Raw genomic sequence first — 17,702 nt, forward strand, 5'->3', positions numbered from 1 at the left:
AGTATTTAATTTAGTCCTAAAAAGCCTCTAGAGTTAATGAATTTAACCCTGTGTATGGTTGCTGCAGCAGACAGATCATGGTTTCACTGGCCAGACATTCCCAATCAATGCACTAGGGAGAAAAAGGATGATGAATTCAACTCTTTGAGAGGGAGAGAAGATGGTGACCTTAGTGTCAGAAGACATAATGCCTTGTCTCTATGTCCAATCAATTTGAGCTGCAGCATGGTATAGTGGGAAGCATATTAGATTGAGTTCTGGGTTCAAATCTGCAAGTTAATAACTTTGAGACTGTGGGTAAGTAACTTTATCCTTTTCTTCATATGTAAAATGTTGGACTTAGACTGGATGGTATGCAAAGTCCCTCCTAGTTCCAAATTTATAATTCATTTTGATTACATTTACTGCTTGATGATTTGAGTCTAGTTGTCCATGATCGTGCCACTTACAAGCCCTGTTCAGCATCAGTGGAAAATTTCATTTGAAAACCTCTTCATTTCTTCTCCCAGGGATTTTAGGATTATAACTAATTCAGCAGTGAGATCATAGATACTCAAATAGTACAAGGAGACTAGATCAGGTGGTTTATAACTCATCATTTTTCCCCATCAATGAGGAAAATGTTTCATTAGTTATTAGTTAATCATTTAGCTATTAGTTATTCATTAGTTATTAGACCTTATCCTAGGTTAGAGTCACAAACTCTATAGGGTTGCAATAAATATTAATGGATACAAAACCTCTTATTTTAGAAGTTAAAGCTGTTCTATTTTTTTCTTGAAGGACATTAAATTTTCATTCTAATCGTAACATGGTTTTCCCAAACACTAGTTGTAGGAACAATTGCAGAGATAGCTTAAATGATAAATAAAGCAATTTATATGCTAGCAGAAGTTACCCTTTACAAATTCTGGAGATTGAGAGAAATCAGTGTAGAAACATAGGAGATGAAGTCAATAATAGGAATAAAACAATTTGTCAACCATCAAATATAAGTCAGGTTTTTAATAGGCGAATGAATGAATGCAACGTGCTTACTCTGGCCAAAGCATCTCATGGAAGACACAAGTCTAAGCACTAAAATTACAAAATTAGGTGAAACAGCCCCTATTCTCAAGGGGTTTATTGGCTAATAGAGGAGCAATCTGTGTAGATCTAAGTACATATTGGTAGAGAAGGAAGGGAATCAACATCCCTGTAGTGCCTACTATGTGTCTCACATATAGATATGAGGAGGGAAAGGGGAAGTGAATAGATATTTATATAGTACATTCTTTGTTCCAGAACTATGCTAAAAACTTTTTTCCTTAACAATATTATCTTATTTGATATAAACACAGACAAATTTTCTGAAAAATGAGCACAAACTTTTCTATTTTGTTAATTAATGTGACTAAGGGACTCTTTTTCAGCTTACTCTGATAGAAGGATGGAATATTTATACTCCCATTTGGCAGGTAATATATTAATATTTTTTCTTTGAAAAGATTATCTTATTTGATATAAACACATAAAAATTTCTGAAAAATGAACACAAGGTGGTTTTGGTAGGAGATGCACTAACATCTGTATTGTTTACTTTGAAGAAAAGACAATACTTACTCTGTCTTGGAATGGATTGTTTAATTAGACTTTACAATTTTTGAGAAGCAAATTGATTATAAACATTGCTTTTTGTTGAGAGACTTTCACTAACTTTGCCTTCATTTTGGCTTAAAGTATTTGCTGACAACTACAGAAACCTATTAAAGGTACTAAATAGAAATGCCCCCTTGTTTCTCTGTCATCTTGTTGGTGATAAAGAGCATCAGGTCATGACTGCTTCATTTCTTGTCAGATAATTCTTCTAATAATAAAATGTATTTTAGAATGTACTTTAAGAAGTCATTCTGGATAGGCATTGGTGGAGTGGTGTCCGACTGAGCAGGTACTTTTGGCCTAAACATCTTTTTCTATTCCTTTGGATTTTATGTTTTTAATAATAGATTGAATAGTTAGCAGCTTCCTCGACAAGTTTATTGTCCTTATCCAGTTGCCAGACGAGAAACATTTTCCAAACTGACGGCTGGTATTAAAAACACCTACAAGTGATTCAATCCATTAAGAACTCATAAAACTTGGGATGGGGGCATTAGCTGGGCCTTGCTCCACTGGCAAGGCTCTTTCTCATTTCAATGACACCCCAGTGACAGCCAAGTGGACATGCTCAGCAGACCTGGCAGACGACAGATGAGTCAGGTTGAAATCATAAATTATTTTACTGAAACCATAACTGCATTCTCACGAAATAAAATTACTTCTCCACCAGCCCCTCCTGTGTGCCTGAATACCTATTCTCTGCTCTGGGAGAAGGATACTTTGAGTTTGGGTTTGCTTTGGGGTATCGTACAAATGGCAAAATCCTCCAGGAAACACTGCTCTAACTTAAACACAAAAACACAGTTTTCGGTCTGTGGTCTACTCTTCTATTTTATTAATTATGGACACTAGAAGACTCTTCTTCAGTTTACTTTGATAGAGGGAGGGGTATTTATACTCCCATTTGCCAGCATTATATTAAGCATTTCACAAATATTTTATAGAAATATTTTTCTATATTTTTCCATCCCTTTTGAGAGATAAGATCATAGAATCATGTATCTAAAACTGGAAGGAATTTCAGAGTTCACTTAGATCAATCTCCCCTTATTTTATATGTAAGAAATATGAAGCTCAGAAAAGACAAGTGAATAATTTGAGATTATTTGAGGTATGTACATAGTAGGTGATTTGAAATCAGGTCCTTTGTTTCCAAATTCAGCACTCCTTTCACTGCACCACGCAGACCTTAGAGCAAAATATTTATGTTTTATATAATTCATTTGAACACAATCAACAAAGGTCACTCAGTTTATTGGATGATAAACCCATGGAAGTCTTATCTAGCCATTTCAATTTCTATTTTCCTATCGACCATCCTGTTTCATGAGGCTGAAATTTCTATGTCATGATTTGTTTGAGATTGCTTGGCAAGGTATATTGTAAATTTTTATCTTAGCAATATGGTCCCAATGTTCTAGTGGAGGATATGAAAAGATACTGAGATTTAGTCCACAATGAGGAGGAGGCTATGCCCAAGCTGGAAGGATGTATTGATATCCTGTATTCTCATACAGAAATATATCAGTTAAAAGCAATTTCTTTGGCAAGTCTCTATGAGTTTCAAATGAAATGAGCTTTGTCTAGCTGAATTCTTATTCTAAAAAGGTGATCTTCTTAGTTTACAAAATTTCTGGCTGAATGGTATTTTTTTGCAGAGACATATAAGTAAAGGAAAACAATAAAGCTCATGAAATTGATATTATTTACGCTTTTTCCCTAACCAGAAATTAAACAATCACAGAAGAGAAACAGATGTAGTGAATTGAAGGTCCTATTTTCCTAGCAGAAAATATGACTTGATTTTCTTATTTCTTATGTTTTATCTTATTGCTATTATGTAATCTGCACCATTTTACTCTAATGGTTTAATTGAAAGTGAAAATACTATCTGGGAGGGAAATCTAATGTATTCTTTCGGGGGTTTTCTTTGTTTAGTACACAAAAAGGTTCACATTTCACATCCTTTTTTCCCCCTCCAAGAATTATCCTCAAAAGGCTAAGAAATTGGTTTAGAAGATATTTATATGGCATGATTTTTATTGGATTCATTATTTCCCTTAAGCACCTCAGAACAATTTCCTTTTTTCTTCAAATAAGAATTTTTCAAACAAACTATTTTTACAACTTTGATCTGGCTCTGCTTCCCACTTTCTGGTGTTTCATAAGCCATGGATAATTTGGAAAGGAGTTCCTTATCTCTAAAATTTCCTTTTTTTTTGGATTCATTTATCCTATTAACTTACTTCTAATAGAATAAAGTTCCCTTGCTGGAAGGAGCTAAACCACTGAAACTTCAGGATTAGTCCCTAGAATAAAGACTAGAATTGTAAAGTTTCAATTATGATGAAAAATATTATATTTATTTGCTTCTACTGCACAGTGAGTAATCTTGTTTAATCATTCTTTCTGAATCAAGCAAGGGTTGGTGGGAATCTGAGGCATAGTCTTTGTCTTCAAAATCCTTATTAATGAGGCAAACCATACATAGAATCAATTAAAGAGCAATATGTAAACAATACAATTCTGAATATATTATACTACATGGAGACATCGTAGTTCAGAAGGACCAGAGCCCAGAGAGGAGGGAAGTCCATTCTACTGTCTATAGAAATGACAATATGCTTGAAAAAAATGTTTCTTTCTTTCGCTAAGATGCCTAAAGTTGCAGTGCAAGTTTGACCACTTTATATCTCTGTTCAAGAACCTTCGATGGCTCCCACTGACTTTAAGGTTTAAATGTAAACTCTACAATTTATCATTTAAAGCCCTTCAGGCTTTGGCTTCAACCTAGTTTTCAAGTTTATTTGGATATTATGTATTCCTCTTTTTCAATCTGTGTATCAGCCAAACTGATACAATTTCCTTAACTTGAAATTTGAGCTCTTGCCTTGGAGTCTATGCTTAGTCTGTTCATCGTAAGTGAGTACCTGCTACTTAGCTCTGCTTATGTGATTCTCTAGCTTTCTTCAAGACTTGGTTCAGGTGCCATCTTTTATGTTCTTTTTTGTTGTCCCCAGGTGTTCGTGTTCTCTCTCTCTCACTCTCTCTCTCCATAAGTAAATATATACATAAACATACATACACACCTACATATATATGTATAACATACATATATATTTGAATTATGCATATAAACTGGCCTGTATAGAGATGGCACAGCAGAGTGTTGAGACCCAAAAGAAACAATATTTGTAAAAAAGTGCATACTGCCTAACACATAGTAGACACATATATTTATTTCCTTTCTGTTTTTCTCTTCTTTTATGCTGTGATACTTTGAAATCAAAATGTTCCTTGAGAGTATGAATTATTTTTATATTATGCTTTGTATTTGTGAAGTCCAGCTTCTTGCTCTCAGTAGGCATTTAATTATGCTTTATATATTGGATGTCTTTAAGAATAGCAATGATTCTCAATATGCCAATAATAGTAAAAATAGTAATAGATAGCATTTACTATCCCAAGGTTTACCAAGTACTTCACATATTTATCTTATTTTATGTTCACAAAACACCCCAGTAGGGAAATACTATTATTTTCACTATTTACAAAGGAAGAAACTAAGGCAGAAAGAGGTTGTGGCTTTTTCAGGATTATTCTGGTAAGAGTCTGAAATAGGATTTGAACTCAGATTTTCATGATTACAAGCCTAGCATTTCTATCTACCATCTGTGATGTCAACCTAAAATGAAATGAGGCACCTAAAGTCATCTAAAAAGTTTCATGAGGATATATTAACATGACTGATGGTTTATTATATTCTTATTTATTTTGTAAAATATTTCCCAATACATTTTAATCTAGTTTGGGAACCTTTTCTGGAGTGTTATGGGGTATATGCCAGTGGTCCACATGAAGGTACAGTGATATAATTCCTTGCCTCAGAATGTTCTCTTTTTTTAGGTTTTTGCAAGACAAATGGGGTTAAGTGGCTTGCCCAAGGCCACACAGCTAGGTAATTTTTAAGTGTCTGAGACCAGATTTGAACAAGGCCGGTGCTTTATCTACTACGCCACCTAGCTGCCCTCAGAATGTTCTTATACTGGTACCCTTTCCCCCTAGGCATCCTAGTAACAGAATCATGGAAGTAAATTGTCTAATCACAAAATTGGCTCAGTACTATTTATCTAATCTTCTTAGAAGACTAGACTATTTATCTTCAAAAATCTGGGGCTCTCTCTCTTGATTAATACACAGAGATGGTTTAGGAATCCAAAAGTTCATTCTCTTGGAGAACTCATTGTCTAGTTGTATCTGATTATTCACGACACCCTGCAGTATTTTCTTGGCAAAGACATTGGTGTTGTTTATCATTCCTTTCTAATTTTAGAGATGAACAGGGTTTTAGAGGTGAACAGGGTTGTTACTTTCTCAGAGTCACTCAACTAGGAAGTGTCTGAGGTCAGATTTGAATTCAGGTACTCCTAATACTAGGTCTGGCATGCTAACCAATGAACCACCTAGCTACCCTAGAGAGTGGTGATATCTTGCATTTGGCATCCCTAGTGAAAGTGTTAATGTTGCCATTTTTACAGATGAAGTGACTTGTTCAAAATTATTCAGGTTATAGTTATAAGGAATTACTTTCAGATTTCCAACACACAAGTAAAGTATTCTATTCAAGTGTCTCAGAGAGACATTTCCCCCCCTTTGCATTCTTGAGTCATGAATGTCCTGATTCAAATTCTGGAAGACCCATAATTCATTCTGTCTCTCTCTGTCTCTCTGTCTCTCTTGATATAGATATAGATATGAATATAGATATAGATATGTACATCTGTCTATCAGCTATCTATAAATATATAGATAGTATATGTATATCTATCATCTATCTAGCTTTATATATATATATATATATCTAGATATGTATATATCATCTATCTTTCTATCTTTATCTAGATATAGATATCTATCTATATATCTATATCTACCTAGGCATAGATATATAAATATGTATATGTATATCTGTCATCTATCTATCTCTATCTAGATATCTAGATATGTATATATCTATCTCTATCTAGATATAGATATGTATATGTATATCATCTATCTATCTCTATCTATCTCCATATAGATACAGATCTGTATATGTATATCTATCTAGTTCTATCTATCATCTATCTATCTCTATCTAGATATAGACATATAGATATCTATATCTCTATCATCAATCTATCTATATCTATCTAGATATATATATATATATATATAGATGTATATCTATATCTTTATCTTTCTATCTAGATATAGGTATATATTGATATCTCTATCTCTATCTACCTATATAAATAGATATGCATATATATATATCTACATCTATCTATCTATATTTATATATAAACATAGGTATGTCTGTGTGTATACACACAGACACATAAGATGGGCAGTAAATTAGCTACTTTCAAAGGGATGGAAATAGCACAGTAAGGAGTACTAAGAAAAAGATTCTTTTGGAAGGTGCACTTTAACTGAGACTTTAAGAAAATCAGGGAAGGCAGGAAATGGGAATGAGGAGGGAGGACATTTTAGATTTGGGGAAGAGACAGTCCAGGAGAGCATTTTGGGGTAGTCAGAGCTTAGTGGGCTTGATGTTACTAAAGATCTAGGAAAAGTGACAAAGGAAGATGTAGCAGACTTTTCAAGTACAAGACCTTCACTCATCTCTCCCATTGCTCTTCGCCCTCATTGGAAGTTTTCTAGGACACATTTTCCTAGGTGAGTGCATTTATATTACTGGGAAATCAAAAACTTGATTTCATATATCAATAAATATAAATATGCACATATATACATATATATTTATATGTATATTTAATTCCAGCTCAAGATTTATTCCCAATCAATTTGACAACTTATATGTAAACTTTGTGCATGTAAGATTCTTTCTCATTTTTCTATTGCGATCATAAACTTAGAACAAAAATCACTCACATAGAATTTTCTTATCACTGGCTTCTTCTCTCCAGTGATCCTCCCAGAAACCATTCATTCAAAGGAGTTTGGGAGGAAATAAGTAACTCCAAAATTATGTTAGCACCTCTCTATAAAATAATGATGAGATTAAATTGTGCATTCACCAAGGGTATTAGTACACCACTCCCATTTTTTTATATCTCTTCATGCCTACAAGAAACCCAGGTGGACAAATTGAGGCAGAGTTGGTCTGTAGGAAGTTGCTTTCTTTAAATAACAAAAGCAAAGAAGCAACTTCTCAGAGCGGTTTCTTACTTTCTTTATTCTTTCCCCTGACTGCATTTCCCACTTTGTAGTTTATTACCTATTATACTGATAATACCTATGAGTGTTACAAAATTACTGAATAGTCGAGAAAAATAGACCTGAATCAGTTTCTGAAAGGTAGAATGATGGTAGATATAGTATTTACGTGAATCATGTACCCCCTCCCCATTTTGTGGTAATTTTTCATAAATTGGGAAGGGAGAAAGTGAAGGAAATATCTCTTAAAGCTTGTCATCTTTGACAAAATCCCCAGGGCTTCGGGATTTTCATTCTCATTTCGAAAATGGAAGTGGTTCATTCTATAAGAAAAGTAATGGGTATCTAACCTTTAGACTGAAGGATTACCTTATGTAAGATGGGCAGAGTAAGAGGAAGACCCAATAGAAAGGCAGAAAGAGCACTGGAAAGGTAGTCAAGAGACCTGGGGTGCAATCCCAATTCTGTTACTCACTAATAGTGTGACATTCAGCAAGTAACACATTCTCTATAAATTTATATTTTTTTCAACTTGAAAATGGAACTAAAAAGTACACCACCTACCTAATAGGGTTGTTATGAGAAAATTGCCTCATAAATTTGAGTTATTATTATGATTCAAAGTGTTTGACAAGCAATGATAATATCGAGGGAAGAAGGACCAGCCAGTTGCTTCAGCTCTAGAGACTTATAACAGTTTTGGGAGAGTATAAACACGCACTATAACCACTCCTTCATTCTCTTTCCTCCTACTCCAGCACAGGGACAGTGAGTCAGGGCTGAGAGCTAGGTGGGAGGAAAGAAAAGATTCCCAACTTCTACCTTTTAAGAAGAGACTAGACAACCTCTTGTCTGGGATGTTGAAGATGTCTTCTCCAGCATCCCAGGTATATATGTGATTTCTAAGTTTTCTTCCAACCTGGAGATTTCATCATTATGTAACCTCAAGTATTTGACAGTTCCCTTATTGTTACCTTATGGTAAAGGACAAAATATGTTCTGGTTAGACGTTGGGTAAATAAATATTGCCCCGAGAGTGTCTTTCTTTGTGGATGGTCAGAAGTGTGTAGGATCTAATGAGGGAAATATTTTTTCTTGATTTTTTTTCCTCTCAAAATGTTCATGTGAAGAAATAATTGAACAAATAGATTAAATAGTTTAATGAAGTATTTAAAGATCTCTAGAATGTATTTTTCTAACCTTTCAAATTTGATTTGGATTATCTCTAAAAGTTCAGTATATATTAACATAGATTTACAGTCATTTCTGCAAATTAAATCAGACTCAAGAAAACAAGGGTGTGTTTTATTTAAGACTGCTCTGAGGTTGGGACAGCTAGGTAGGGCAGTAAATAGAGTACCAGCCCTGACGTCAGGAGGACCTGAGTTCAAATTTGGCCTCAGACACTTAATAATTACCTAGCTTGTGACCTTGGGCAAGCCACTTAACCCCACTGCCTTTCAAAAACCTAAAAAATAAGACTACTCCAAGGTCAATAAGGAATAAGTAAATATGCCAATATTTGTCATGGAATAATGTTTGAAGGATCTTCTGCTTGATTATGACCCATAAGCCTGTAGCTCCCAAGTGTCTATATAGTCAATCCTTACCTTGATTCTGATCTTACATCAGACCAGTAGAATTCTGTGATAAGAAATAGAAAGCTGCAGAAGTCAATATTGGTACAAAGATCAATTTTTTTTATTATATAAATATTTTGTTTGTTTTCTAATTACATACATTGGTAGTTTCTACCAACCTTTTTCTTTTTGCAAGGATTTGAGTTTTACAATTTTTCTCCCTCCCTCTCTTCCCTCATCCCAATAGAAGGCAATCTGATATAGGCTTTACATTTGCATCCAGGCCAAGCATAGATTGGAACTGGCCATATAGTTAAAGAAGAATCGATCCAAAATGAAGAAAGAAAAACATTAAAAATAGCAAAATAATATGATGATGTTTGTCCTTCATTATCAAAGAAGACCCATGAGAACAGGGAGGTGATGCCATGACAAGGAAATGAATTGGATTTGAGTGAGGGGGTGCTATGCTAAGTCACCAGTCTCACTTTCTCCTCCAGAGCCATCAGGGTCCAGTGGTCTGATATGGATCAGGATGACTGGAGATGGCCCTGTATGCAAGACAATCAGGGTTAAGTCATTTGCCCAAGGTCATACAATTTGTGAGTATCAGTGTTTGAGGCTGGATTTGAGCTCCTCTCCTCCTGACTCCAATGCCAATGCCAAAATTAAATAATATATTAGACAACTTTTAATGATTGAAGATAATAAGCTTTGATCTTTGTAAACTTCACAGTTCCAGAGATCACTTCTTAATGGATCATTTACTGATATGCCACCAGTATACTTTAGATCAGCACCTAGCCTAGGCTATTTTCTTTCATCCATGTTCACTATTTTTACTATGATTCTAATTTAATATAAGTTTAAAAACATGAATTCTCTATGGGTACAATTTAGGGGAACTCTTTCTAGAAAGAATTTTGTTCAGCTACTAGCAATATGAGTCCATATATAAAGCCAAGCAGTGAAACAATAAAGAAGTCTGATGAAACAAAATCTATCTTTGCCTCTATGACTCATTTTAGCCCAGATTACAAAGATAGCTGGGAAAGAAACTATCAACATATTCAAGCTCTTTGACTCTGTTAGCCATGCCAATAGCTACTGAGCTCATTCCTTTTTGGTTTGCTTTCCAATGGTGGTAGAAGTGCAGTACATATTTATAGAGCACCTACTATTTGTATTGTGCTAAGTATTAGACACTCTACTAAGGGACATATCTAGGGCAGGATGATTGGAGTTTTGTCTTCTGATAGCACTGTATCACAGTTCAGATAAGGGAAATCAAATGTAGGGGTTAGCACCCAGTGAGCTAGAACAATCTATTCAGATATGGTTACCACATGGTACCCTACTGATGGTACCCAGGAGTTACTCTGTAACATAGCTTCTGCCTTGCAATGGGTCCCTTACTAATGGGCTCAGTGTCACAGGGTTTCCATCCATGGGGACTGGTATCCTGTTTCCCCTCTCCTGTTCTTACCTTATATTTTTTGTCTTAAAAATATATTTATGAAGATAGATTTTTAGGTCTCTTCTTTTATGATGCTTACAATGGGCAATAATGATGTCAATGATGTCTCTGCCTTAGTAGGATTATACTCCATTCCTTATCCTCTAGACAAACCACTGGCATTCTAAAAGCACTGGTTTGAGTTTTCTCTTTACTCACTCTCTCCCATCTGCTCTAATGAAATAAATTATCAAAATTCTCCTAAATGTGTTTGTGTGCATATGTGGTGCATGTGTCTGTGTGTTGCAACCTATCACTTCTACAAGCTTTTTTTTGTTTTGTAGTTAAAAGTATAATCCTTTATGTTAACCATTTTTGCAATCCCTGATTCTATTCACACACACACACACACACACACACACACACACACACACACACACACACACAAACCCCACACAGAGTTGGTTACTGGATCTTAGTGATTCTACCTCCCATTATCTTGATTTAGGCTCTCATCATCTGAAATTTTGTAGTAGCTTTTCATTTTCTTTGGTTCTAGGTTCTTTCTTCTACAGATTAATTCTTCTCTTGTCAAATACTTGACCCTAGACATTCCAATCAAAAATATTCTATATACATATTGTACCCTTTAGGATTTCAGGCATTTCACTCAAAAGGGAGAGGTTTAAAAGTGTTCCACAAAAATGGGAAAAGGAATCAATGGATTAAATTGATCCAGAGAAGTTTATTGCACACACCTCTCTCCTTATGGACTATGTTCATTCAAGAACATGTCTTTTAATAAAGCCTGGACATGTGCATTGGCCCTTTGTTAAGAGTACAAAAGACAAGTTTTGATTGTTTTTCAGTGACTAACGATGCCCTATGAGGGACTGACTAGGGTTTGGGGGAGCAAAGAATGGCAGAGTAGCACATTTCCATGTTGACAGAGAGAAGAGAGGAACATTTAGTATAGAAATTTGGGGGTCATACATGATTAGAAAATATAACCAAGATAAAGATTCAACAAAAGAGACTGAGGAAAGAGAGGAATCAAGAGAAAGTAGTTAGAAAACCCTAGAGAGAAGAGTATCAAGGAGATGAGGGTGATGAATAGTATCAAAGTGTGTAGAGAGATGAAGAAAGATGAGGATTGAGAACACACCAGTAGATCTGGCAATTAAGAGATAATTAATAACTTTGGAGAGAGTACTTTCATTCCTCTCACATTTATCCCATCATTAAACGTTAAACTTGCCTTTTATTTTCTTAATATGATCTTTCACAGCAAAACAAGCTCTGAAACCTAGGACCCAGGATACCTGGGTTCTACTCCCAACTCACTTTACTCTTATTAGTTGTATCACCCAAAGCAGTTATTTTACCTTTATTAATATATACTGGTTATTTATGCTATTTTATCTTTTTATTAAATGCCTTTAATATTGTATCTATGTGACTCATATGATCTAGAATAAGAGAGATTTTGATTTGCATAGAGGATTGATTCCTGAGCTAAATAAATATCTCATTACCTAAGGCAGTCCCACTGAGTATGAGAATCATAAGTGCTATTGCTAGGAAGGAACCATGTACTTATATCTTCTTCTGGAATTTAAGCCTTTAAAAAAATCTGGTATCAACCTAAATTTTCAACCTTATCTTACATTATTTCTATATCATTTGAATTTGAGATTCCATCTCCACATGCATTTACAAAGACCACCCTATTCTTAGAATTTGCTTTTAATTTTTGCCTCCCAGAATTCTCATTTCCTTCAAAACTCAACTGTAGTACCTCTTTCATCCATTTATTATTATTTTTCTCATATCCAAGATTCACCTTTTCCACCACAAATTTATCTATTTTTCAGTGACAAGGCTTTCCTCTGATTCTGTCTTCTCTGTCTATACTCTATATCTCTCATTGAGGGCCAATTTTCTTTCTTGTTTGTCATTATATCCCTAGGATCTAGTACCATATTATGCACAGTCAAGAGGGTGGTAAAATGAAAAAACTTTTCTAACAACTGTACAACTTTAAAATAATTTCCATCTGAGTATGTTTAAGTTATTTGGCATTAGACTTTCCCTCCCCTCAACTTCAAAGCATCATTCACAATTAAGTTTGAAATAGAAGTATCCGAGGTCAGTGACTAAATATCACCAGCCATGCTAGATATCAGGGACTAGAGGTCAGGGCAGTCAGTTTTCATCTCCCAAATTTCTCATGAAGGGTCATGCTTTTGCAGGAGTCTCACGACTCCAATGAGTGGTGCTCCAGTGACTTGGAACATCCCATTTGGGTTGAAGAGTTGACATCTTGTTTCTCATAGGAGTTTTCTTAGCCTTGACTAAGAGGCTGATGTCAGAGAGATTTTACTATTATATGCAACCTTGCAGATTCCCTCAGTAAGCACTCTTTTAAAGAACATGAATTTCAGGGATTATTTTTTGCAGGGAAGTTGTGACACTATGATCCAAAAATATTTCTTACAATATTTTCTAGCTAGAAAAAAGGAAGATGATGAAAAGGCAAGTATGAGTGATAGAGACAGGAAGAACTGGGTTTGAATTCTACCTTTTTGAGGGATCTGGATGAAGTCAGGCGATCCCTTTAAGTCTTAATTTCCTCACCTGTAAAGTGGGCTAAATACCTGGAGCACCTGGAGCATTTTACAGTGATTGGCATAAAGCCTGCACAAGGTGATTTCATTGCCATAAGAAACTCCCAGGTGAGGAAATTTCTTCCAACAATAAAGATAAAAGTCTTTTCTACAATTTAGAGTTTTAAGAATTTATCTAGTTAGAAGCATTAAACTTGAGGGAGTAGCCCACAAAACACCCTAGTACTACAAACTAGATAAAATTTCATTAGAATATGTCTTTAAAATAAAATATAATATAGATGTTTATTTGCATTTTTCTAAATCAATTATGTAGCTATACAGAACAGTTTGTATTTGAGTTTGACATCACTGATCTAGACCACTGAGAGGTGGTAGAACAGGAATTGATGATGATAGTGCCCTTAATTCTTAGAAGAAGACCATAACATCCAGGGAGGTGATGCCATGACAGGTACATGCATTATATTTGAGTGAGGGGAATGCTATTCTAAGTTACCGATCTCACATTTTCCTCCATCTGGTTCCATTGGCCAGATATGAATCAAGACGATTGGCAATGGACCTGGATTTGAGGCAATCAGGGTTAAGTGACTTGTCCAAGGTCATTCAGTTAGTAAGTGTCAAATGTCTGAGGCTAGATTCGAACTTCCATCCTCCTGAATCCAATACTGTTGCTCTATCCACTGCACCACCTAGCTACCCAGCTCAACAACTAAGTCAGTCTAAGTCATGGAGACCCTAACTCTCAGGAGCAGAACATGAACTCCAGTTTTCTTGGTTTTGAGGCAGTTGGAATCTCCCACCAATGCTCCAGATAAATAAATCCAAATAAATCACTATGTAAATGTTAGCAATTTTTAATTGATCCTCATAATAACAGTTAGAATTTCTATAGTACTTTAAGGTTTACATAGTTCTTATGTTATTACATTTGATGATCACAACAATCTAGTGAGATAGGTGCTATTCTCACCCATATTTTACAGATGAGGAAATTAAGCTGAGAAGTGTTCAGGGGTCAACAGTCAAGTTTCCTGAGATAGATTTCAATATTAGATGTTTCTGTCTCCAAACTAACCATTCTATTTATTCTTCCATTTAGCTGCTATATGAAAGAAAGCAAGCATTTATTAAATGCCTATTGTTGGCAAGGCACTGTGCTAAGTAAGAGCTTTACAAATATATTTTGATCTTCACAACCCTGGGAGGTAGGTCCTATTATTATAATTATAATACTCATTTTATAGTTGAGGTACTGTAGCAGACAGAACTTAAGTGATTTGCTTAGGGTCATCTAAAAGTATCTGGAGCTGAATTTGAATTGAGGTCTTCCTGACTCTGGACCCAGTCTTCTATCCACTGGGTCCTCGAGATGGATTTATAAGGATCCATGAATTGTTTAGTATATGACCAAACCTGTGCTAAGCTATAACAGCATGGAGGTGAAGGTGAAAATAGCCCTTGCCCTCAAGGAGCTTATAATCTTGCTAAACTGGATAATGTGTATATATAGAGCAACATACAAAGGAGAAGGTAAGGTGGTTTTGATGGGAAAGTACTAGCAGATGGGAGAGGATCTTGAAATGTCTCAGGTAGAAGTTGTTGTTTGAGCTATAAGTAATCTATGGATATTGGAGACAATAGGGTGGTGTCTTTATGTTATTATGTTGTTGATAATGTAATTATGTAATTTATGTATTTGATACAATCCTGATTCTCATGATAACTTCCTATGTCTTCTGTGATTCATACCCTCCTGGGGTTCATGAAGAAATGTTTTGATGTTACCAAAAGATATCTTAATATGACGTCTTTGCTCTTATCACTAACAAGCAGTTAAACTCCTACAGGTTTAAGACAGGCATTGTTCAAGTAAGATGTAAAAGCCTCAGCTCTTCAGTGAAATAATATAAGAACTAGGTTCAATGTACAATATACAATATACAATATAGCATTACCGGAAGGAATGTCTCTTGAGTTTAAAAATGGTCTTCTATTTGAATAACACAGGCAGACCTTTCACGAGAGAACAAAACAAAGCACTTCACTGGGAGCATTATGACATTGAAGCCTCTCAATAGTTCTTTATGCAGCCAGTATGGAATAACTCAATTTATCTTCAGAAGCAATCTCCAAAATGAATTTAAATAATACACCTATAAATGTGTTTTTGGCTTAGAATAATGCTAGAAAAATTGTCATTATGTTAAGGAGATAGGGACTGTTTCTTCTTATGTAATACAGCTGTTGTATAAAAAACCTAATTGTACTCACAGATGACATGCAGCAGAGGTGGGCTATTTTATTTTTATGCATCAATTCATTTGTTTGACATTCATTTTTTAAGCATTTTTATCTCTAGTTCCCAATGACCCCCTCAATTGAACAATAATTTTAAAAATGAAAAATAAAACCCTCATAAAATGTTCAAGCCACCAAAACGATGTTCACATGGGTCATGTGTAAAAGTACAAGGCTTGCTCTTCATTTTTCATTTCTTTGGCAGAGAGTAGGTAGTGGCTTTCATTCTCAGTCCTCTGGACATGTAGTATGTCATTTCATTGACTGGCGTTCTAAAGTCTTTCAAAGTTGCTTTTCTCTATAGTGTTGTTTGCCCTGTAGAAACTATTTTAATTTTTCTTGTTTTAGAGTTTCTTTATCCATTTCAGCCATTTTCATGGTAGAATTACATTTTATTACTTTCATAAGCAATATTTGTTTAGCCATTTCCCAATAGAAGGGATCCTCCTTTGTTTCCATGGGTTTTTTTGGTTATCATAAAAAGATAATATAAAAATTATATATGTAATCTTTCCTTTTTCTATTCTTTCCTTGACAGCATAGTCTTAGCAGCAGTATAGTAGTTGGGTCAAAAGGTATAAGAATGGTTTGGTGACGGTTAAGGTATGGCTCTAAATTGCTTTCCAGAAGAGATGGACCACTTCACAGTTCCACTACGAGTGTGCTTATTTCCTCACGCCCTCTCGCCCACCCTCAGTTGGCACTTTTTAAACTTTTGTCTTCTTGGGCAATTTGATGGGCGTGAAGTAGCACTGCTAGTTGTTTTTTATTTGCATCCTCCTAATTATTATTCATTTGTAGCAATTTATATTATTATGTATATCTGGTCTTTCAGTCTTTGAAAATAATTGATTCATATCCTTTACACATTTATCTTTCGGGGAATGGCTTTTAGATATAAATAGTATTACTCCTTATTTATTCTGCATATAACCTGCATTTTATATATATATATATATATATATGCATATATGTATATATATATTTATTTATTTATTTGAGAAGCTCACATACCAATAATTATAAAGATTTGCAATTCACCCAAACTTAACATTTTAGAGAGTTGTTTGGGGACTCTTAGAAGCGGAGTGACTTACACATTTCAAACTCAAACCCCTAGGTCTTCTTGACTCTAAGAATCACTCTCTCTAGCAAACCTTGATGATCACACTAATTACTCTCAAACTAGTTTTGACTCTTACAAACTTTGTTGGCCACTAATGTCTCTGCTGATTCATATTAAGCCTGTCATTCCCTAAAATCTCTAGATCTTTTCAAGCAGATTCCCCCATTGTGATGCTCCTCTCTCATGGGAGCTATTCCTCCAGGCTTTGTGCATCTTTCCAGCACACTTCTAATTTCTTGGATTATTTCTTGTAAGGTACGTTCTTCTCTCATCATGTGATACCATAGTTCCTCTATTCTGCATACTTTGCATACCATAAGCATTTTGATTTCATTCTCATTCATTTAACACATTTTCATGGATTTCTTATTTCCATCTTCAATGCCAGTAAGGCTTGACTCTTTTGTTTATAGGACATAATTTTCACCTTTCTAAAAAAGAAATCATTCAACATAGTAACCAAAGTCTCACCTCAGAAAGAATGGGAAAGTGAAAAAGTTTCTGATCTTGTCTAAGAATTTTTACATAAAAAATGAATAAAGGAGCCAATATTACATTCTGCCATTATTCTCACACTTTGATCCTGTTAATTTCTTCTCTGGAAATTGCCATGTCCCTTTATCAGAAATAATAGGAAAAGAATAATTTTTGTGCCTGCCTGTTGTGCTCTTGTAGCCTTATCATGATATTTTCTTTTGAAAAGGCTCTAGATGTTTAACCATCTGATGTGGGGAACTGCCATGTAATGA

This window comes from Macrotis lagotis, chromosome 6 (assembly GCF_037893015.1).
Source record: "Macrotis lagotis isolate mMagLag1 chromosome 6, bilby.v1.9.chrom.fasta, whole genome shotgun sequence".
Lineage (NCBI taxonomy): Eukaryota > Metazoa > Chordata > Mammalia > Peramelemorphia > Peramelidae > Macrotis > Macrotis lagotis.